Source organism: Somniosus microcephalus, chromosome 13 (genome assembly GCF_052327205.1).
Source record: "Somniosus microcephalus isolate GS21.2 chromosome 13, FLI_Smic_1.0, whole genome shotgun sequence".
NCBI classification, from domain to species: Eukaryota; Metazoa; Chordata; class Chondrichthyes; order Squaliformes; family Somniosidae; genus Somniosus; species Somniosus microcephalus.
Window position 1 is genome coordinate 34,884,970 of NC_140999.1, and position 23,580 is coordinate 34,908,549.

Genomic DNA, 23,580 nt, shown 5'->3' on the forward strand with positions numbered 1-23,580 from the left:
CTGAAACTAATGAAGCAAAGTAGCATACTGGGAGAATTTATCCCAATATTACATTTAGATTTTGACTCAGAGAAGAATGTTTCTCAGTCAGTACTGTGCAAAGAGAAAGTGACTAGACAAGCAGGTAAAACATAATCAGAAAGCAAAATCAGTCAAGCTACTCCAATAGAATACATCGGGACTTCTTATTTAAGCATATTATACGCTGCCTTTTGAAGTATGTGGTCATGATGCATGATTTTTTTTTGATTTGCTGCTTTTGCAGTGTCTTTATGCAATATGGTCATACTTCAAGGTATGTTCAAACTGGATTTCACTAGTTATGTTTTTGCTCGCTGTATCTCTTGGGTCACTGCTTCGGGATTGTGTCAAGCAGAATCTAAAGCACTTACTAGGGGTAATTCTGACTTTGGCCGATAGTATAAAACATGCAATTATGGCTTGGCCACACGTTAAACACCTCTCCTGATTTTCAATGGAAATCAAAATTGGGAGAGGTGTTTAACGGGTGGCCGAGCCGATATCACGCATTTTTCTAAAGTCAAAGGGGAAGAAATTCGTTTTAGCCAGTAAAGTTGCCAGTGAGTTAACGGTCGCTGAAAATGACCGCAATGCTAACGGAGCAAAATTCATCGGGGGGGGTGGGGTGGGGGGGGATGGAGATTGTTGGTGCAGCGCTTATCTACCATGCAACGCTGTCCTGGTGGCGCTACTGGAGGCCTCCGACCCGAAGTTTGTGTGCAGGTGCGGTGTTCGAGCCTCGCACAGCCTCTGGAAGCGAGGCTGTGGAACTCGCAAGGAATTGTGGGCAATGAAGATGCCTGAGAATTAAAGGGACCATGCACACAAAAACAATGCAAAAATTCTTAATTCTGAATTCTTAAAGCTGAATTCCCTTACTAACCACAAAAAATGGGAAAAATGCCTCAGCACTAATACAAATGGCTCAGCAAGCCAGGGAAGGGGCACCCAGGGTCTCGCACGCAGCATTCCAGCTTTTTGCAGGGGGGGTCAACACTGCAAGACAGGTCCGCTACCCACAGGGGCCAGGAGGCCCTTCAGAAAGAATGATGTGGGAGTACATCACTGAGGCAGTCACTGCCAGCAGTGTCGCCACCATCACCTGGCTCCAGTGCCCAAAGAAGCTTCATGACCTCAGACCACTGGTCAAGGTCACTGAATGCATCTTCAAAAGCCGTCTCCTACCAACTACACCATGAGCCTCACACACTACTCAATGCACAACCCCCACCCCCAATCACTCACCTACCAACAATCTGCACCAATCACGAGGCACATCTCCCATTCCTAGCCTGACCTCACCCCCTTGGAGGAGGCAGTGCAGGCCATTCTTGGCAGGGGCATGGCTGAGCCCTTGGTCAGCAGCGGGGCTGAAATAATAAAAGATGCTAGTACCCTCACACATTAACCTCCTTCTGGCATGCACCTCTTGCTTTCCTGCCCTCCCATCACCACAACTCCACCCTTGTGCCTTCCTCATTTCAGACACCCAAGAAATGCAGCCTGCCAAGCCAGTGGGTGACCAAAAAGAGGGAGAGGAGACTAAAGAAGAAGATTGATTTGACACTCCCAGGCACCAGTTCCTCAAGGTCAACCAGCAAGGCTATTTGCAGTGTCCCCCACTGAAAGTAAGCAGCCTTCCACCAACCATGCTGCAGGCACTGGGGAAGCACTGCGTGACATCAGTAGGATCGGCAAAGGCACACACAAGACACTCACTAAGAGAATACATACGGGTGATGAGTTGATTTCTTGATGTCATATTGGATGATAGACATGTATAGGTGGATTGGAAAGTTGGTTTTGTGGTGTCTTTTATTTCAGCAGCGTGACCCAGTGATGGTCAGTAACAGATGAAAGGGGAATTGGGGTTGTGGTCACTGCGACCGGAGGCGGATTATTCCATCCTGGATATCCCAGCCACAAAGGGGCAGTCTGGGATGCACTCTTCCATCTGATTCCTCCTCTGTGGCTTCCTCCTCTTCTATGTCTTCCTCTTCCCGCTGCAAGCAGATGCTGTAAATATGAAATTACAGCATAAAATGCTGGAAATGCTCAGCAGCTCAGGCAGCATCTTGACCTGAGATGTGAATTCTGTTTTTCTCTTCATGGATGTTGTGTGACCTGCTGAGTATTTGCAGCATGTTCTGTCTTCTCAAAGGCCTTCATGCACCATCTGAGCCCTTGCAAGCATCCAGCAGCACTCCCTACACACTTAAAAAACTTTTCACATCTATAGCAGCAAGCCACCACTTCAATAAAATCAGAAAAACCCAGTCCAAAATCTTAAATCCAAATGTACCTCAACGATGTGTGTGTCCCTTTAAGAGCTGCAAACATTGCCACTGTCAGCCTGCTTGCACGCCAGATTAACCTGGCCTGCTTAGGATCCAGCGCTGAATTCAGCGCTGGGGTCGAAGTTTGCGCTTATGATGTAAAGTCAGCGTTGCACGTCGATTTATGTCACAACTCTGCCATTTTGTCCAGCAGGACCCACCAGTTGCTACCGAAAGAGCGGTGGCTGCTGTTCTAGCGCCATTAAATGGCGCTACGGTGTGGCAGTAAGGCCACGAATTTCTTGCCCAAAATTACCCCACTGTGCCTTAAAGACTATGGTAGGTTCCTTTTTTTAAGGAACCTAGATAAAGGACCAAGCCCCAGATCATAATGCAGAACACAACCATGGTTGAAAAGAATAGGTCAGAAGATGAGATAAATTAAGAAGTAATGGTTCAATGATGCCAAGACTGGGCTCTAAAAGCCCGATGATCACAGAAGAAAGAGTAAACTGTAGGAGATAACACAAAGGTCTCAGTGAGGATGAGAACAAGACGGGAATAAACAATGATCTTGGGCTGAATCTTAACTCCCAAAAAAGGGTGGGTTGGGGTTATGTCAGAGGTTAAAATGCAAATAATCTGAAACAGGAACCCAACCCGCCTCGATCCCAGCCACATTCAGTGGCGGGATGAGGGGCAGGTGACCAATCTGCTCGCAGGATGGGGGTTGGCCATTTAAATATTATAATGAGGCTGCCTGCCTTCATTTTAACAGTTACTCTATGTTTAACTCATGTTGGTCAGGTTTCCCAGGCCTTCGGATCAGGACAGCCTCCCCCTCCTCACCCCGCAGCCCCACCCCCCCCACGATGTCTCTCACTCCTCCGCTACATCTAACTGCTCTCGTAGGCTGTGGTCTTGTGAAGCAGGCTTCCCGCCCGAAAGGTCTCCAGCCTGTCAATCAGGCTTCCTGAGGGCAGAAACCAACAGAAAAAATTTAAAGGAGCCCTGCAGTTAAAAACTGCAGGACATTCAGGAAACCCATTCTTCTGGGTTTCCCAACCTGACAACAACCTCCCCCCCACACGGGACTCGCTTCCGGGCTAAAATCTAGGCCAAGCTTGTGTCAAGAGAGCTGACCGTGGCCACCCAAGACCCAAGCATGCTTTAACTAGTAACTATAAAACAAAGAACCTATCCTGATTTAAGGTTAAAATCAAGCCTATAAGTTAACCAGAGAGAGGATGCAGGCAAGAGGTAAAAGAATGATCACATATCAAATAATGAGTTTTTTTGAATCAAGTATGCAGAAGAGATGTTAGAAAAGCTCCAGCCACCATAACCATCTTCCTTTGTGCTAGGTATGATTCTAGCCAGTGGAGAGGTTTCCCCCTGATTCCCATTGACTCAAATTTTACAAGGGCTCCTTGATGCCACACTTGGTCAAATGCTGTCTTGATGTCAAGGGCAGTCACTCTCACCTCACCTCTGGAATTCAGCTCTTTTGTCCATGTTTGGACCAAGGCTGTAATGAGGTCTGGAGCTGAATGGTCCTGGAAACTGCACAGGTGAACAATTAAAATCCTCCAGGTCACTTAAACTGCGCTGGAGCCGCGCGCGGGGTGCTGATCGGCCTGAAATTTCACCACAGTGGCAAAGACCCCTGCCCAAAGGTGGTGGGCCTTTTTTTTAGCATATGCATGTCGGGTCCTGAAGATGTTATTGCCATTTAATACTAGTAGACATAAATGAGAAATGCACTGAGTTTCCTGCCAGATCTATCTATTAAGCAACCAGAATGGGGCCAAAAGGGTCCCAAAAGGTTAGTTCATTTATTTTTTTAAATATGCTTTTGGGGTCAGGAGTAGCAGCTGACTTACCTGCGCTTGGTGGGAGGCCTCTGGGCCACATGAATTTGCACCACTTCCCACTGACTTCCTGCCCCAAACGGATGGGAAGTCGACCGGTGACATTTAAAGAGCCCAGGAGTTAAAAAAAACCCTGGCCTCATTCTTGCTACAGTAGGTGAGTTTCAAACTGACATCAAAACTCACCCACCAAAACTTGCCCTCAGTTAAAATCAGGGCCTATGATAAGATTGAACAACCACAGCTAACACAGGTCAGGACGAAATCTGAGGCCACACATTGAAAAACACATTAAAGCAACTTGGTGCTCAACAGAAAGATTAACACCACTTCCTTTATCAAAATATACTTGAAGCCAACTTCTTTATCAATAAATATGAGGTTTTTGAATGTTGAATACTGGAAAACCTCTGCGTTCAGTTAGAAGAGATGGGTGGTTTTCCATAAAGCCACAGAAACTCCAGAGCCTGCCAATTATCGGTCGGGGGAATACCCTGGGCCCATTTACCGCCCCATTTGGCTAACTGTGTAAAGGAGCTGATGTTAAAACTTTAAAAATATATGTTTGGGCCATCTGCGGACGTCCAGGCTGCTTCCAAGTGGGTATTCCCAAATCAGATCGAGACCCGACATATCCAAGTCCCAGCCTTTTTCTGATTTGTTTCACTGGACTCCTTGCAGAGTTATGAAAGTCCAGAGGAACAGCTGAGGAAATTTGGCCCTATGAATAGTATTGATGTAGGCTGTTCTGGCAGCCAGTAAATATTTCCTCACTGAAATCACCCCTGTACATCTACTTTAAATTAAAAACACATTTCTGTTGGAACAGGTTTGAAAGAAAATTATTTATTCATTCAGCAGCAAATGTGATCCTTAATTTCTTTAATTTAATCAAAATTCCATTTTGGAGCTCTGTAGGGCTCCTAGCTTGTAGGCGTCCATGGAATTTGATGGTCTGCCTGACCCTCTCTGTAAGCTTTGGAAATTATATGAAACCTTGCCCATGAACAATGTACTCAGGGGTATAGCCAGTCACAGCTGATTAGCAGCACCAAGGGATGTGGCTGGGAGATGGTTGGCACACTGCTTCCTGCTGATCAGTTCAATGCCTGGACCTGGGTGCCTCAATGATGGAATGGGGACAACATCAATGGATCCTCCTTTACTAATTTACTTTCTACAACTGAATTTTATTTTCAGAATAGTTACAGCAAAAATATTGCAGAGTTCATGCAGCAAGTGGAAATCCCAGGGCTCCTGATAGATCACGAATTCAACACCTGCAACACTGAGGCTGCTCCCAGGATGAAAGAACAATGTTGGGTAGCAGCTGCGGCTGGGACTTAGCGGTGAAAAGATCATTAAGAAAGTTGGATGTTGCTGTGAATTAGAAAGGGGGGGGGAGTTTAGATGGGGGAGGGTGCTTCTGAACTGGGAGTAGAGGGGAAAATGCCTCTGAACTAAAAGGTAGAGGGGAAGTGTGCTTCTGTGAATTGTCAGGGGTAGAGGGACAAAGGGGGAAAAAATTGGTTGCTTTGCGCCTCTCGTTAGCGTCCTAAGAGGGCGCTAACGGTGAGCAAAGCAACTAGCGCCCGGGCATGGCGCTGCCAACGCCTCCCGTGAAATTCAGCGGGAGGTTAGCGGCGGCGGTAACCGTTAGCACCCCGCCGCTGGCAATGACGTCATCGCCGTGCACAGCGCCCCACTCGCACCCCGGCCGCGATCTTTGGTAGCGCCCCCTGACTTACCGCCGGACACTATGTCCAATGGGGTCAGGGGGGGCCTACCTGCGGCCAGGGCGGCGCTAGTTAAAGGGGCGGTGGCGGGCGGCTACTTTTGTTGCTGGCCGCCTGCCAGCACCTGCCTCTGTTGCTGTTCCCGGCCCCGGTATAGCTCCCCCCCCCCATCCCTGCAAGGTGCCGGTTGGTCTCTGTGAGCCCAGGACTCCTCTTGAGTGCTGGGCTCGTTTGCCGACACTCCCGATCCCTGGTGGCTCAACTGGGCACCGGGACACGCTGCGCCAGGCCCCTCCCCTTTAATAAGGGGAGGAAGGCCTGCAGTACCGTGGCACAACATGCCGCAGAGCGTGGCGCTGCGGCACAATGCGCCGCGATATTGCCTCGCATCGCCCCAAGAGGGACACGGGGCGCTTCCAGTAGCACCCCTCCTCCCTCTCGGGGCGCTACCTGGGAGAATCAGCCGTGGGGGCGCTAAAAGTAGCGCCCAGCGAAGTTAGCGCCCCAAAGAGGGTGCGACTCAATTTTTCCCCCAAAGTCATACAGGAAGAGAGAGCCTCTGTGAGTTGTAACAAAAATCTATAGATCTCAGTCTTGAAAGCTCCAATTGACCCAGCATCCACAGCCTTTTGGGGGAAGAGAGTTCCATATTTCCACTACCATTTGTGTGAAAAAGTGCTTCCTGATTTCACTCCTAAATGCCCTGGCTCTAATTTTAAGATTATGCCTTCTTGTTTTGGATTCCCCCACCAGAGGAATCCATTTATCTTCTTAAACACCTCAATTAGACTCCTTAATCTTCTAAACTCAAGGGAATACAAGCAAAGCTTATGCAATCTGTCCTCACAATTTCACACTTTAAGCCCTGGTATCTCTCTGGTGAATCTGTGCTCTACCTCTGTACCCAGTCTAACCCACAGGATTGGTGTGAACAGGGACACCGTCCTCTCCTTCTCCTATCATCCTCCCCTTGCCTCTTCACGTTGCAGCAAGTTATCTGCAGACACTTCTAACAGCTACAAGGGGCTAAATCTGCTTGAATTGACCTGTTTGGTCAGTTACAGATATTTTAAACCAATGATCATTACTTCAGAACAGGAACTAGCTTAGGCAAATGAGCAAGTTGATGGAATTGAGGTCTGTAACAATGATGGGGTAAACCGCATGGTGAAATTAGAAGTGGAAATTCAAAAATTGACATAATTGAGAAAGATATGGAAAAATGTTGTCTGACTGCAGAGTAACCTGATATGCTTCTGCTTTCCCTCTTGAAATCAAGAGGCTGTACTGTATACCTTGACAAACGGAAAGCCAACCACTTTAGTAAAATTAGATGCTTCTGATTAGATTACCCTGGAATTTTTTTTTACAAAACACTAATTAGGCCTAGAAATTGGGTATAGCCCCGCTTGGGGCGTTAGACTTGGCGCTGCGCAAAGTTTTGCGCCAGGCGCAATTTAGCGCCACCTAGCGCGATATTGGGTCGTAGCGCCCCTAAGGTGATCGCGGCGCTAAATCAGGCATTGCACGGTAGACTTAGGGCGCTAACATGGCGGCGCAACTCAATATCGGGGCGGCCAGGTGCAGCGCAGGTGCAGTCAATCATCGATGATCACGAGAGAGTCAGGAGCCGGCCAGCTCTTAAAGGGATGGGTCCAGAAGGATCAGCAGCCACACTCTGCGCCCTGCAGAACTGAATTTCGGCGCTGTGTTTTGTTTGGCGCAAAAAACTTTCTGAGGATGGAGAAGGCAAGGCAAAGAGCAGAGCACTTCACGGATGATGCATTGGATGCATTGGTAGGTGGAGTGGAGCGCTGTCGAGCGTTCCTGTACGTGGACAATGGCAGGAGGCCTAGTCAGCAGGATTACTGCAGAGCATGGAGGGCCATCACTCAGAGGGTGAACTCCAGCAGCCTGGTGGTCAGGACTCCATTGCAGTGCCGCAAGAAATTCAACGACCTCACTCGGGTCGTCAGGATGAGTGATGTTTTTGCAGTCCTCTTCATGCCTTCATCTGCACCTGACTTTATGGCCAATGGGTGCGCCATGCCCCACTGGCCATCTGTCAGCACGCACCCATGGCCCTTTCTGGGAACAGCTGACGCCATGATGTCAGGCTATTCCACCAAGGGGGGCATGACGTGACAGATGAGGCCATGATGTCAGGGCTATTCCACCAAGGGGGGCATGACATGACAGATGAGGCCATGATGTCAGGGCTATTCCACCAAGGGGGGCATGACATGACAGATGACGCCATGATGTCAGGGCTATTCCACCAAGGGGGGCATGACATGACAGATAAGGCCATGATGTCAGGGCTATTCCACCAAGGGGGGCATGACATGACAGATGAGGCCATGATGTCTCATCATTTCCTGTCCTTTCTCCTGCAGTCCAAGCTGGCAAGGAACCGGCGAGAACAGCTCCGGACCGGTGGAGGACCTCCAAACCTCCAGAACCTGACGGACCTGGAGGAGCGAGTGCACCAGATTGTTGGCGGCCGCCTGACTGGTCCTGTCACCACTGGAGCAGCCGACCCCATTGTGCACGGCGATGGTAAGGTTATGACCTTTTTGATCTGTGTCCTTCCACTTGTGACCCCCCACCGGCATGCTTTTTCACTGTGGACCCATGTCATAGCATTGCACCAATCTTGCATCCCTTGCTGCCACCTCTCCTCTCGCTAAAGCCACTCTTCAACCTCCCTGCTTTCAGATACTGCATCACCAGATCGGGAGCCGGGCCCTCTGAGTCCGGAGGCGACCAGCTGGAGGAAGCCGGACCTTCCATGCCAGCCTCAGGGGAGGCACGCCAGCTGCAGAGTGGGGATAGTTCTTCCCTGGAGGGGAGTGGGGGGTGGGTGCCTCTGATGAGGAACCAGCTCCAGGAAGCAGCGGGCTGCACCAACGCAGGGGGGGGAAGGGAAGCTCGGGGGCCGTCTCCCCGGAGGCCGAGTCAGGCCACCATGACTGCTGCACAGAGCGCAGAGGAGGTTCGGTCACTAGCTGAAATGAGCGCCCAGGCTCGGCTCAGGCACAATGAGCTGATCGCTGCAGTGGCAAGGCTGCCTGAAGCCATTGACACACTGGCAGTGAGTCTCCAGGACTTCAGTGCAGCACAGGAAAGGAGTGCGCAGGCTGTTCTGTTCGTGTATAATAAGACACAGACTGCGGAGAACGGTACAACAGGTGTTTACTCAACGTGGCTCACACTGCAACTGATCTGTACAGATTACTACTCAGTGTTATATACAGGTGTGGTCACTGCCGGTACTGCAGTATACATGAGCTGTAAAAGATAGTCCCCCCCCTTAAAGGTATATACATTACAATTCCTCCCCTTTTAGATTAACAGTACCATAACACTCATTTAACAATTAAATATCAAACTAATTACAATTAACACTTTTAACATGCAACATTAGCTGAAAATAGTCTATTTATATATTCAGTCTTTGGGGAGGCTTCCTGATCCTTTCTGGATAGCGCCTTTCCCGAGTGTCTTGCTCTTGGTGCGGAGGCGATTCTGGCCCCCTGTCGTCGGTTGGTTCATCAGCTTCCGATGCTACTGTTTCTGGGGTAGATGCGACCTGTACATCGGGTTCATCACCAGGTACATATGGGCGAGGCATGGGGTTGACTTGTTCCTGTGACTCTAGGATCTGGTCAGCATGGCGTCTCACGATGCTCTCCCCAACGTCCGCTGTGTACATTAGTGGGCCCTGCCGTGTGCCTATCGTTCCTGGCTGCCATTTTTCTGTTCGGTAGTCGCGGACCAAAACTGGTTGCCCTACATTGAAGTTCCTTGTTGGCTTCTCATGGATGTGCTGGAATTGCTTACTCTCAACATCTCTTCGTACGTTTGGTCGGAGCAAATCCAGGTGAGATCTTAACCTTCGGTTAAAGAACGTCATGGCTGGGGTCTGGTTGGTGACCGCATGTGTCGCATTCCGGTAGGCGAACAGGAAATTGTCCACCTTGTGCTGCAGCGGAATGTTGTCATTGTACATAGCCTTTATTGCCTTCTTAAAGGTTTGTACGAACCTCTCAGCCAATCCATTTGTGGCTGGATGATACGGGGCGGATGTGTAATGCCTTACCCCATTCTTTTTCAAGAACCTCCAGAACTCTTCGGACACAAACTGTGGTCCGTTGTCGGAGCAAATCTGTTCTGGCAAGCCATTCCTGGCAAAAATGGTCCGTAGGACTGCAATAGTTTTCTCCGTGGTGGTGGAGGACATTTTGATGACCTCAGGCCATTTCGAGTGCGCATCCACGGCTATTAAAAACATTGAGTCCATGAATGGACCAGCAAAATCAATATGCACCCGTTGCCATGGAGATGAGGGCCACTCCCATGGGTGTAGAGGGGCCTGTGGTGGTGCATTTTGGACTTTCTGGCATCCAGAGCAGCTCTTGGTCAGGTCCTCGATTTGTTTATCGATTCCCGGCCACCACACATAAGCCCTGGCTAGGCTTTTCATTTTTACCCCGCCCAGATGACCCTCATGAAGCTCATTGAGCACTCTATCCCTTAACTTGGGTGGAATTACCACTCGGGATCCACACATCAAGGTCCCCCGGCACACTGACAGCTGTTCTCTCCTTGTCAAGAATGCTGGCAACAGTGAGTCGCCATGTGCTGGCCATCCCTTCACTGTCAAATCATATACCCGAGGCAGTGTCGGGTCATTTCGGGTTTCCTTTTCTATACGAGCGTTAGTTACCGGTAGGTATTCAACTATAGTCGAATGGAATATTTCGACAGGATCCACTGCTGGTGCTTCCTCCGCAGTAGGCAGTGGCAGGAGTGATAGCCCATCAGCATTTCCATGCTGTTTCGTGCCCTTATATTCAATCCCATAGTGGTGCGCCCCTAGAAAAAGTGACCATCTTTGTAGTCGTTGCGCAGTCATCACCGGAACGCCCTTCTTCGGATTGAAAATGGAGACAAGAGGCTGGTGATCAGTCAGCAAGGTGAATTTCTGCCCGTGCAGGTAGTGATTGAACTTTTTCACTCCCCACACGAGGCTGAGGGCCTCCCTCTCAATCTGGGCGCAGTTACGCTCGGCTGAGGTTAGTGATCGTGACGCAAAGGCTATTGGCCTCTCTGAGCCGTCCGAGAATTTGTGCGACAGCACCGCTCCAATGCCGTAGGGTGACGCATCACATGCCAACCGAATTGGTAATGCTGGGTTGTAATGGGCCAATACCTCTTTCGATGTGATTAGTGTTTTGCTCTTCTGGAAAGCTCGTCTACATTTGTCACTCCACTTCCATGGCACCCCAGTTTGCAGTAGGGTGTTCAGTGGGTGTAGTATTATAGGCAAATTTGGCAAGAACTTATGGTAGTAGTTTACCAGCCCGGGGAACGACCTCAGTTGTGACACACTTTCCGGTGCTGGAGCCTTGACTACTGCCTCAATCTTCTCTGGGGACTTATGTAACCCCTCTTTATCGATAACGTGGCCACAATACGAGATCTGTTTTCTAAAAAACTCGCATTTGGGGCGGTTAGCTCGGAGCCCATATTCCTGCAATCTAGTGAGCGCCTGCTCCAGGTTGGCAAGGTGATCACTGTCATTTTCGCCCATGACCAGGATGTCGTCCAAATAACACTGGGTCCCTGGGAACCCTTGCAGGACTTGTTCCATTGCCCTCTGCCAAATAGCCGGAGCTGATGCTACCCCGAATACCAGCCGGTTGTATTGGTAGAGACCTTTATGGGTGTTGATTGTGAGGTATTTTTTTGATGCTTCTTCTACCTCCATTTGCAGATACGCCTGGGCCAGATCAATCTTAGTGAAGCGTTTCCCTCCAGATAGCGAGGCGAAAATATCTTCAATCCGCGGAAGTGGATATTGTACTGTGTGAAGGACCGGGTTCACTGTTACCTTAAAGTCCCCACAGATGCAAACCTTCCTTGGTTCCCCAGGTGTGCTGCTCAACGACTTTTTCATCACAGGGACGATGGGTGTAGCCCACTCGCTCCAGTCTACCTTGGACAGTACACCTGAACGTTCCAGACTCTCCAGCTCTGCTTCGACGGCTGGGCGGATCGCATAAGGTACCGGTCTGGCCTTAAAAAAATTTGGGCTTGCATTTTCTTCAATTTTAATCGTCGCTGTCATGTCTTTTAGTGTTCCGAGTTCTTGCTGGAACACTTCTTTCGCGTCAGTTAGGATCTTTGACAGTCGCCCAGGTGTGACGTCGTCATCCTTTTTGTCAGCCACAGTCAGTGCCTGTATGGAATGCCAATCCAGTTGTATTTTCCGGATCCATTCACGTCCCAGTAATGGTGGTCCTCCATCTTGCAATACATACAGGTCTAATTTTGATGTTTCCTTACCGTTATATATAACGGTCACCCTTATTTTTCCTTTGGGGTAGACTTTTTGCCCCGTGTACGTCTTCAAAATAATTTTTGTGTCTCTCAAGGGTATGTGTGAGAATAGCCGCTCATAGTCCCGTCGGTTTATGACTGTTAGGGCTGATCCTGTGTCCAATTCCATCTTTACCTGGACTCCTGCTAACTTGAGAGTGACCCAAATGGTTCGGTGATCCTCCGTTGTGATCACATTATGTAGTTTCAGACAACTCAGTTACCTGCTTTCAGAGTCGTTATCACTCTTTTGTTTGTCTGAACTATCCTCCGTCATCTTATGTACCTTCTTGTACTTTCCTTTGGTAGGTTTCTTATTGCTGGTTTTCTTTCCAGACCTGCAGACTCGTGCTATGTGTTCTACTTTTCCACACTGTCTGCACACTTTGTCTTTGAACCAGCAATCATTCTGGTCGTGTGTTGTTCTGCCGCAGCGATAGCACTTCTCTGTTCCATATGACATTTCATTTGTGCCATATTCTTGCAGTCTCTGTTGTATCTCTGCAGCGCCCCGTGCTGCTGCTTCATATGATACCGCAATGCTGAAAGCCTTTTCCAGCGTAAGGTCCTTTTCAGATAAATGCCGTTTCTGGGTTCCTTCACTTTGAAGCCCACACACAAACTTGTCCCTTAAGGTATCTGCCAGTCCCGCTCCAAACTGGCAGTGTTTCGATAGTTTGCGCAGTTCTGTTAAATAATCAGCATTGCTTTCATCCTTATGCTGGTTCCGTTTGTGAAACTTGAATCTTTCTGCTATCAGCAGCGGTGTGGGGTTTAAATGTTCCTTTAGTATCGTTACTATGTCTTCAAAACTCTTTTCCATTGGCTTCGCTGGGGTTACTATATTTCGTAATAAACCATACGTCTTTGCACCCATTAAATTTAACAATACCGACGCTTTCTTGTCATCTGACACCTCATTTGCCTTGCACTACACCTCTATTCATTCGACATATGTAGTCCAATCTTCGACTTCATTGTCAAATGCGGTGATACTGCCACTCTTCGGCAATTTGGGTGTGGTTTAAATTGGCGTCTCCCAATGGCTTAAAATGGCGTCTCCCACACTTTTCTTCCTCCCCCGCTGCTGCCAACGCCGCTCCTGGCGGTTCTCGTGGCAATGGCGGCGCCCTGTATGTTTCGCGCGCTTCTCCTGCGCTGCTGCCAACGCCGCTCTCGGCGGTCCTCGTGGCAATGGCGGCGCCTCGCGGGTTTCTGCGCATCTCTCTCTCCCTCTCTCCGACGCTGCTCGGCCCCTGAACACCGGCTGCGCCCTGTGCGCTCTGCCCTCTCTCTCTCTCCCCCGTCGACGCTGCTCGGCCCTTTGCTGTGCCACTCGGTCGGGCTCTAGCCCGCCGCTGTCCGGGAAGGGTCTGCGCACTACCTGTTGCCAGCCCGTTTCACTGGACCACCTCGACTGGAAAGCCAAGCCTGGCTCTCGACAGCCTCCCCCGCAATTCTCGAGTCTCTGCTGGATGACTGGGCGGTTGCCCGTGGTCGACGCCCGAGTCTCTGGCCTTGACCTCCAATCCACTGATCTCTAGGAACGAATCCCCGGGAGGTGATGCAGAGTTGCAGGTAGGTTCGAACCTGCCTCGTCGCCAATGTTGTGTCCGTGTATAATAAGACACAGACTGCGGAGAACGGTACAACAGGTGTTTACTCAACGTGGCTCACACTGCAACTGATCTGTACAGATTACTGCTCAGTGTTATATACAGGTGTGGTCACTGCCGGTACTGCAGTATACATGAGCTGTAAAAGATAGTCCCCCCGCTTAAAGGTATATACATTACACAGGCCTTTTCCGATGCACAGGAAAGGACTGTCCAGGGCTTCACCGATGCACAGGAAAGGAGTGTCCAGGGCTTCTCTGAAGCACTGGAAAGGACTGTCCAGGGCATCACCGAAGCACTGGGAAGGACTTTCCAGGGCTTCACCGATGCACAGGAAAGGAGTGTCCAGGGCTTCTCCGAAGCACTGGAAAGGACTGTCCAGGGCTTCACCGAAGCACTGGGAAGGACTTTCCAGAGCTTCATCGAAGCACTGGCACCTGCCACGCAGTCACTTGCTGGCCTCATGCAGGCGCAGATTGAGGCCACGCGAGCACTGACTGCTGCCACCGTTGAAGGATCAGGTAGGATTACCCGGGGCCCTTGCAGCTCCACAGCAGGGCATCAATCTGTGGGCCAGCCGATTGGGGCGCATGCTGCGCTGCTGCCCCGTCAGAGTGCCAGTGTGTCGCACGCCCACGGAGCAGGTGTCCGCTCTAAGGATGGCAGCATTCCTGATGCCACCACTGGCACGTCTCCACTGCAGCTGCCACCACCTGCAGGACAGACTGCATCCGCCCATGAGCAGTTGGAGCAGTCAGCACCCGGGCCCTCCAAGCCCAGAGGTCGTCCAGCCCGTCCCTCAGGGGCTTCTGCGCTTTCGGCCACTCAGCAGGCCTCCCCCAGCCTTGATGCAGCCACTGGGGTCCAATTAAGGAGGAGCTGCAGGGAGGGAAGGGGGCGTTCCAGAAAGAGAAGTCGAAGCCCATCAAGGGGTCAAAAGTAGAGGGAGCTTCGGAGACAGCGAGGTTGAACATTTCAAGGCCCTCTACAGCTCTTGTGAATGATGGGGATGTGTTGGTTACTGTCGCAGGTTTGGCAGACATTAAAGTTGTATTTCCTTGCTGATGTGTTAAATCCTTAGTTATGTGTTTTGCCGTTACTTTTGTGTTAAATCCTTAGTTATGTGTTAAGCCGTTACTTAAGTGTTATTTTGTTAGTTTTGCTTTCTGCTGCAATTGCTTTATGAAGTTGGAAGGCTCCACTTCGTTGAAAATAAAGAACATTTTTTATTTACACTGGACATCTAAACTATTTACACTTAATCTGTCCTTCATAGGCTTTGGGTGAACCGGACGGTCCTCTCCCAAACACACCAAGCAATCCGTCAGTGGGGCCTAGAAACGAGTTGTTATGAGCCTCTGATGAACGGCCCTTCCAGTTTCAGGAACCCTCCCGTCTTCCTCCTCCTCCCCCTCCTCCGCCGCCTCCGCCTCCGCCTCCTCCTCCTCCTCCTCCTCTGCTGGTCCTTCAAGCTCGGCTGGCATTGGCTGGGTGCGTTGGATGGCGAGGTTGTGGAGCATGCAGCAGACAACGACGATGTGGGCAACTCGCTCCGGCGAGTACTGCAGGGCGCCCCCCGAATGGTCGAGACATCGGAACCGCTGCTTCAGCACACCGATTGTGTGCTCCACAGTGTTCCACGTCGCCTGATGGCTGGAGTTGTAGTTCTCCTCTGCTTGGGTGCTGGGCGAACGTAGCGGGGTCATAAGCCATGGGCACAGAGGATAGCCCTTGTCTCCGAGAAGCCAGCCTCGTGGGTGAGCCGGGGCCTCGAAAAGGTCTGCCACTGTGGTTTGACGCAGGATGAAAGCGTCGTGGCTGCTGCCAGGGAATTGTGCGTTGACCGCGAGGATCAGCAGCCGGTGGTCTCACACTAGCTGTACATTAAGGGAGTGGAACCCCTTGCGGTTGCAGTAATCCTCGGGATTGTTCACAGGCGCCCGCAAAGCCACGTGCGTACAGTCAATGGCGCCCTGCACCATGGGGAAGCCAGCTATTGCCGCAAAGCCTTCTGCGCGCTCCTGCTGCTTCTCCGGTGTCAAAGGGAACGAAATAAATAGCCGCCTCCTGTTATATAGGGCATCTGTAACTTGGCGGATGCAGCAATGCACCGCAAACTGGGAAATGTTAGCTATGTCCCCAGTAGCGGCCTGAAAGGAGCCGCTGGCAAAGAAATTGAGGGCTACAGTAACCTTTACAGGCACCAACAGAGATGTCCTGCACCGTATGCGCGGCAGAAGATCATCCTGAAGCAGCTGGCACAGCTCAGTCACCACCTCCTTATGGAATCGCAGCCTTCTGACACACTGCTCCTCCGACATGTTGTGGTAGGAGAACTGCTGTCTGAAAACCCTCACTGCGTAAGGTCTGGTGTGGCGACGTCTGTTGGCCCTCCTCCGTCTGGCCACTCCTGGCCCTCTCTCCCTCCGTCTCTGTGCCCTCTCAAGATGTTCTAGCAGCAGGATGTTCCCTTCCAGAGCAGCCCCCATAATAAGAGTGATCAAGGTAAAGGTTGTAAGCGCTTACCAGCAGCTAGGTAATGTTCACAGGGCTAAAGGTCCTCTGGCACCGCTGGTTGAATGGCAATAAGGCTCTAGCACTGCAGCTGCTCAACTATATCAAACCAGCCAACAAGTTGCATTCACAAAAGGGCTGACGTTTTCAGAACAGTGGTGTCCCCTTTAAACAGCACCCCCCTACTCCGAGAGTGCCTGGGGAACGTTCCAGTGAGCTGTCACTATTAGCGTCAGGCGCAACAGAGGCGGGCGCCACCCAATTTCCGGTCCGGGGCACTAAAAAGGCGTTGCACCATGGAATGACGTCATGATCAGCCTGCGCCCGCGAGCGCGCGCTAAGATTTTGCGCCGGCGCTAAATGCATGGTCAATATGGGTCGAGGCGCTCGGTTCCCTGCGACTGAACAGAAATTGGCTATCGCCCCACTTTTCGGCCTCTTTAGGCGATAATCGGTGGCGCTAACAACCCAATTTCTCCCCCTAATGCTTCCCCAGTTCCTTAATTCAAGTGGCAGCAGAAATTTAGCTATTGCAGAATTTGTTCAGCCATATCTTTAACACATTAAAGGATGAAATGATGAAATTTTCCTGTGTGGAAAATCCCTGCCAGCCCTGAAAGAATAGACTGCACGGGCTCGACTTTGACTGCCTTTGCCTGGCGTTAACGGGGTGGTAATGGTTTCAAACAGCTGTTGGTCGCCCCCCCCACCCCCGCAACTTCCCTTGCGGGCGGCCTCACCAGCCCGATCTTGAGGCCTCAATCCGGCGAGCTGCAGCGGGACGTTTGCTTGGCGTCCTGCAGCTCCCCTGCCACATTTAAATTAGGCCGAGGCCTCAGAATTGTTGGGGCTTCTGCCGCTGGAATTTTTTTTTTAATTATTCGTTTTTATGGGATGTGTGCGTCGCCGGCAGGGCCAGCATTTATTGCCCATCCCTAATTGCCCTCGAGAAGGTGGTGGTGAGCCGCCTTCTTGAACGGCTGCAGTCCGTGTGGTGAAGGTACTCCCACAGCGCTGTTAGGGAGGGAGTTCCAGGATTTTGACCCAGCAATGATGAAGGAACGGCGATATACTTCTAAGTCAGGATGGTGTGTGACTTGGAGGGGAACTTGGAGGTGGTGGTGTTCCCATGCATCTGCTGCCCTTGTCCTTCTAGGTGGAAGAGGAGGGAGTGGATGTTTAAGGTGGTGGATGGGGTGCCAATCAAGCGGGCTGCTTTGTCCTGGATGGTGTCGAGCTTCTTGAGTGTTGTTGGAGCTGCACTCATCCAGGCAAGTGGAGAGTATTCAATCACACTCCTGACTTGTGGAATGGGCAGCCAACCAGCGCACTCTGCCGGTCAGTCGGCCAGTAGTCAAAGTAGACCCGTACGTGCCTAGTAAATTTAGAAGATGGGTGAATCGTTTCCTAGTTCTTCCTAGGACTAGGACAAATACAAATTAGAAGGCTTTACTTCAAGGCATGGGACTGAAAGGCTGGAAGATGTATGATTTTGTTTTATACAAGACAAGAGAGAATTGGTGTGCACAGGAAAACCACACGTAGGGCACCGTGCCCTGCCCGAGAACTAGGTCTTTCCAAGTTTATTCATTGATATGCCACATAGAGACAAAAATGTCTCTTAATCTATTGTTACCATTGCAAGCCTTCTTTAGAGATATTGTGGACCCCTGAATAGTTAAGTAACACATTATGAAATCAATCAATTGCAAGAAATCAAGACGAGGAATTCAGAATATGAAATAAGTGCCTTTGAACACAACTGCCCATTCATTCCTACCTGCCCTGCCTTTGGACAGTAAAATTATTCAATGTATATTTACCTCTACTATTTTTAGAATTGAGGCTTAATATGAACATTGGGATTTACTTTTTTGTTACCAGGCGCGCCTTTCGTGCTGGATTGACAACTTCCTAATGGGGTTAAATAAAGAAATAATAGAGGCTGCACCTTATTGAAAGCAACTTTCTGCAGGCTCTTAGAGGAAACAATGGCTCCCTCTTATGGTAGGAAATAGAGATGGCTAAGGTGATCCAATTAAAACCATAGAAGTTTACAGCCCAGAAGGAACTCCTTTAGCTCATTGTGTCTTTACCAGCTGTTTCTAAAACTAACTTGGTTGAAACATATAAGATCCTGAGGGGTCTTGACAGGGTGGATGTGGAGAGGATGTTTCCTCTTGTGGGAGGATCCAGAACTAGGGGTCTCTGTTTATAAATAAGGGATCGCCCATTTAAGACAGAGATGAGAATTTTTTTTCTCACAGAGGGTTGTGAGTCTTTGGAACTCTCTTCCTCAGAGGGCGGTGGAAGCAGGGTCTTTGAATATTTTTAAGGTAGTGGTAGATAGATTCTTGATAAGCAAGGGGGTGAAAGGTTATCGGGGGTAAGCGGGAATGTGGAGTAATCAGATCAGCCATGATCTTATTGAATGGCGGAGCAGGCTTGAGGGGCTGAGTGGCCGACTCCTGCTCCTAATTCGTATGTTCGTATGTAACCCACTGCCCTGCACTCCCCTCATAGCGTTGTATCTTCCTCTGGTTCAAACATTTATCCAGTTTTCTCTTAAAAGATGCAATAATCTCTGCTTCAACTGGTCCCTGTGGCAACACATTCCATGCTCGAACAAAAAAATTCTCCTATCCTCACTCGTTGGCGCAAAAACCCGGAACTGTGATTAGTCAAGTTTCAGCTGGACAGATCGTCTGAATCCGCAGAAAGTGGCCATTCACTGGCGGAGAATTTGGTTATTTGCCCAACTACTGCCCAGCGAATGCCCGCCAAACCCTTACGCCTGGTAAAAGCAAGCGTAGGGCCTTCTTTTACCAGCGTAAGGGCTTAAATAAATATTAAAATAACATTTTTTAAATGATTTAATGATACAAAAACCTTTAAAATTAGTTTAGGTTATTTTTGGCCCCTTGAAATGAATTTTTGTTTTAAATGTTTAACTAAATTGTATTTTAATTAATTTTGACCATGTGATGATTTATTTTTATTTCAGTGCTGTAATAAAGTGTGTTTTTTAGATGATTCCTATTATGCTCATGGGGATTACATAGGATCGATGGCACAGAAACAGACCATTCGGCCCAACCAGTCCATGCCAGCGTTTATGCTCCACTCGAGCCTCCTCCCGTCTTCTCTCAACTAACTATCAGCGTAACCCTTTATTCCATTTTCCCTCATATACTTGTCTAGCCTCCCCTTAAATGAATCTATACTATTCATTTCAACCACTTCCTGTGGTAGCGAGTTCCACATTCTCACCACTCTTTGGGTAAAGAAGTTTCTTCTGAATTCCCTATTGGATTTCTTGGTGACTATCTTATATTGATGGCCTCCAGTTATGCTCTTCCCCACAAGTGGAAACATTCTCTCTGTATCCACTCTATCAAAATTTTTCATAATTTTAAAGATCTCTATTAGGTCACCCCTTAGCCTTATCTTTTCAAGAGAAAAGAGACCCAGTCTGTTCATCCTTTCCTGATACATAAACCTTCGCATTTCTGGTTTTAAAGCAGGAGAAGCAGAGAGGCGGAGAGGTTTAGGGAGGGAATTCCAGAGCTCAGGTTATAGGCAGCTGAAGGCACAGCTGCCAAGGGTGGAGTGATTAAAATTGGGGATGTGCAAGAGGCCAGAATTGGAGCAGCGCAGAGATCTCGGATACCATACGTAAATGGAATCCTCATTAGCATAATGGGAATCCCCCTTTTTGATTGGTTTAGCCGGTCCACGTGATCACAGGGATGCTTGCGAACCGTATGCGCCCCTGGGATACGTGGGCCTTTATGCAGGCCTACGCCTGCAGGAGCGCGAGTATCCGAAGGTACGGAGGAACCAGGTAGGTGTGGAATTTACTTGCGGTTCGGAAGCATTCGCCCGCGGGAAGCCTCTGAACCGCAATTTCCAGCCCAATGTCTCAGTGACAATTTTAAACCGATGAATCCTTGTCACTGACTCCTCAAGTAGAGGAAATTGTCTTTTCCTATTCATCCTATTAAAGTAGCATTTTGGGACAAGTTTCTGTCTGAATGTTTCCTGTAGTGTATGTACCTTTAAGAGAGAACTACTTTTACAGCTCCTGTATACTGTAGTACCGGCAGTGACCACACCTGTATATAAGCCCTGAGCAGGGATCTGTACTGTTAGTTTTTAGACTACCCTCATCCAGTAAACACCTGTTGATTGTTAATCTGCAGCCTCCGTCTATTTATTGAAGAACACCATACCTTAAGATTCACGGATTTAACATTTCCCAACATTAGAAAGAACACCTGCAAATAACTGCTGTATGGGTGAATTTGCTCATTCATTGGAAATGGAAGATGCAGTTTCCAACACTTGCTTTGAACATCAGAAGTGAAACTGTTGGGAAAATACTAGTTAAAGTCTTTAACTGGGTGAGTGGAACACTTCTTGGAAAATCGAGATCACCACTCCTGCTACAGCTTATTTTCTAGCTGCCAGCCCTTTAAATTCCCCATCCAAAATATGACAAAACTATGAGGAAGAGGGCAGACTGAAGTACTCACTCTGCCTGCTATAGCTCCTCCTAATACTTTCAATCTGATACAGAATGAATCCCTCAGGGAAACAAGTGAGTACCACCTCTCAGGATACACCAAATGGAGCTACCAACATGCTCATCTGCAGAAATACTATGGAGTCTGCTGCCTGAGATTACAACCATGCTCTCTTCCCCCTCCCCACCATAGATGGATAAGACAGGATCAAAAATACTGCTTGTAGTAACAACAACTCCTAACCGTAGAGAAGACAGGCAGATTCAATACAAAATTCCTCTAGTTATAGCCTAAAACTCCCACCACAAAGACTGCCCCACCAATCTGCACACTGCCACCAACCCTTCCACTGACTAACTAACTTCCCAAATTGTCTGATGCCAGTACCAGGAACCAGAGCAGTGCCCCAACATTTCCAACACTGCTATGATGGACCAAGTTTCACAGCCTTTAAGGGCAGCCCACCTTGTAACGAGGACAGATAGCATGGTGGGGCAATAGCCATGGACCAAAACACAACATGCACTGAGGTTTCCCTTCCCTCCCATAGGGTCAGCCTTGGCTCAGTGGTAGCACTCTCGCCTCTGTCAGAAGGTCATGGGTTCAAGACCTACTTCAGTGGCTGTTAGATCCGTGATTCTGAGAGTATGATGTTTTCCAATAACTACACGGATGCTGTAACTTAACAATCAACAGGTGTTTACTGGAGTAGGGTAGTCTCAAGACTGGGAGTACAGAGGCATGCTCAAGGCTTATATACAGGTGTGGTCACTGCCGGTACTACAGTATACAGGAGCTGTAAAAGTAGTTCTCTCTTAAAGGTACATACACTACAGTGGCTTGAGCACATAATCTAGGTTATCGCTCCAGTGCAGTACTGAGAGAATGTTGCACTATTGGAAGTGCCATCTTTCGGATGAGATGTTAAACCGAGAACCTGTCTGCCCTTTCAGATGGACGTAAAAGATCCCATGGCACTATTTCGAAGAAGAGCAGGAGAGTTCTTCCAGTGCCCTAGTCAACATTTATCCCTTACCTAAAATAAAACAAATGAACTGGTCATTTATTTAATTGCTGTTTGTGGGAACTTGCTGTGTGTAAATTGTCTGCCACATTTCCTACATTACGACATTGCTTAAATTTCAAACATTGATTTATTGATTGATTTCTTCCATCCTGTGGACCCATATATTCTATAGCTTTTATAGTACCATTCCTTAAATATGTCCTGGGCAAACTTCCCCTCCAGGACTACTGCTTTTACATTTTCACCTCAAGCTCCTGCAGAAATTTTGCTACCCAGCCTGATGCAGTCAGTGGGAATGCAGCAGAGATTTTTCCTTTTGCAGGGTTGTTCATGGAGAATGTAGGAGGGCCCTTGCCTGGGTGACTAGAATAAACGTGGTCTACAGGTACTGAGAAGGCAGGACCAGGTTTTACGTGAGGAGGCAGAGGGAAGGTGCGTGCTAGGCTGCAGCTCATGTTTTGGAACGGGTATTTAACAGTTGTCACACCACTATCCTCGAAGGCATGGTATGGGGAAGCAGTACCTTCTATTCTGAAGGGATCATTTAAAGCACTGGGGTCTAGATCTCACACCCTGAACAGCCATCTGGGTTATGAAAGCTATTGAACTTCAGAATGTTGATAGGAAATGGCGGCAGGAATCAGAGTCATTCCTGATGGTGGAGTATTAGGAAGTGATGTGCCTTGAACTGTCACCAAGGCGGATTCTTAGCCTTCTACCAGAACACTCAAAGAAATATGGCCAGGACTACACGATATCAGGGACAGTCTTGTATGCCAAAATCCTACCTTTACCTACTTGGGCGAATGACTGCTGCTGATCTGTCTGAGGGCAGGAAAATGTTCATCTATATGGCGAGCAAACCCTCCCATATGGCTAACAATATTCTTTCTCCAAGATTGACGGACCTGACCGCATTTTTCTTGCATAGTAGACTATGGGCGCGATCTTGCCAGCACTGGGGAGGTGGGTTTAGAGGCGGGACTGCCGGGAAAATGGGGTACCCATCCCGCCCCCAACCCGCCTCCGTGCCATCTTCCCAGGAGCCGGGGGTAGCCGACCCGCGCCGGGTCCTGTCTCCTGGAGGCGAGAAGAGGATTACAGCCACTTAACTGCCTGTTAACAGGTAGTTAACAGTCAGTTAAGAGGATTATCCCCATTTTTCCAGCAGAGGCGCGGGCTTCCCGATGTCGGGAAACCCCGCCAGGGTCACCGAGGCGAGCAGTGGGTCTGCGGGGTCCAAAAGTGCGCTGTGGAGGTAAGTGATGGGTGCAAGTGTGGAGAGGTAAGTGTGTGAGGTGAGTGGAAAGTGATAGAAAATGTTTGCTTACCTTTGTTTCTTCCTGAAGGCTTTAACAGTTGGGGATGCGGAGAGTCTCGCACCTCACCAGCAGAGGCGACAGATGGCTGCTGTATTCTCCAATGCAACAACCATCTAATTTCTGCTCACAAAAGAGGTTTGATGAGTCTTGAATACAAGAACTCATCAAACAACAGAGAATGTCAGTGTTCGACAGCTTCACAGAGCTGTCAAACGATGACAATTCATCTGTCAAAAAATTTTGACAGATGAAACATCATACGCTGACTTTCTCTGTAACTGGCTTCC

At 49.1% G+C, this 23,580-nt stretch overlaps 1 protein-coding gene across 1 annotated transcript in view; it reads right to left on the bottom strand.

The window, feature by feature from the left end:
• zap70 (zeta chain of T cell receptor associated protein kinase 70) overlaps positions 1-23,580 on the bottom strand; it is a 148,685-nt gene that overhangs the window by 52,578 nt on the left and 72,527 nt on the right. The gene's annotated exons all lie outside the window — the stretch shown is intronic.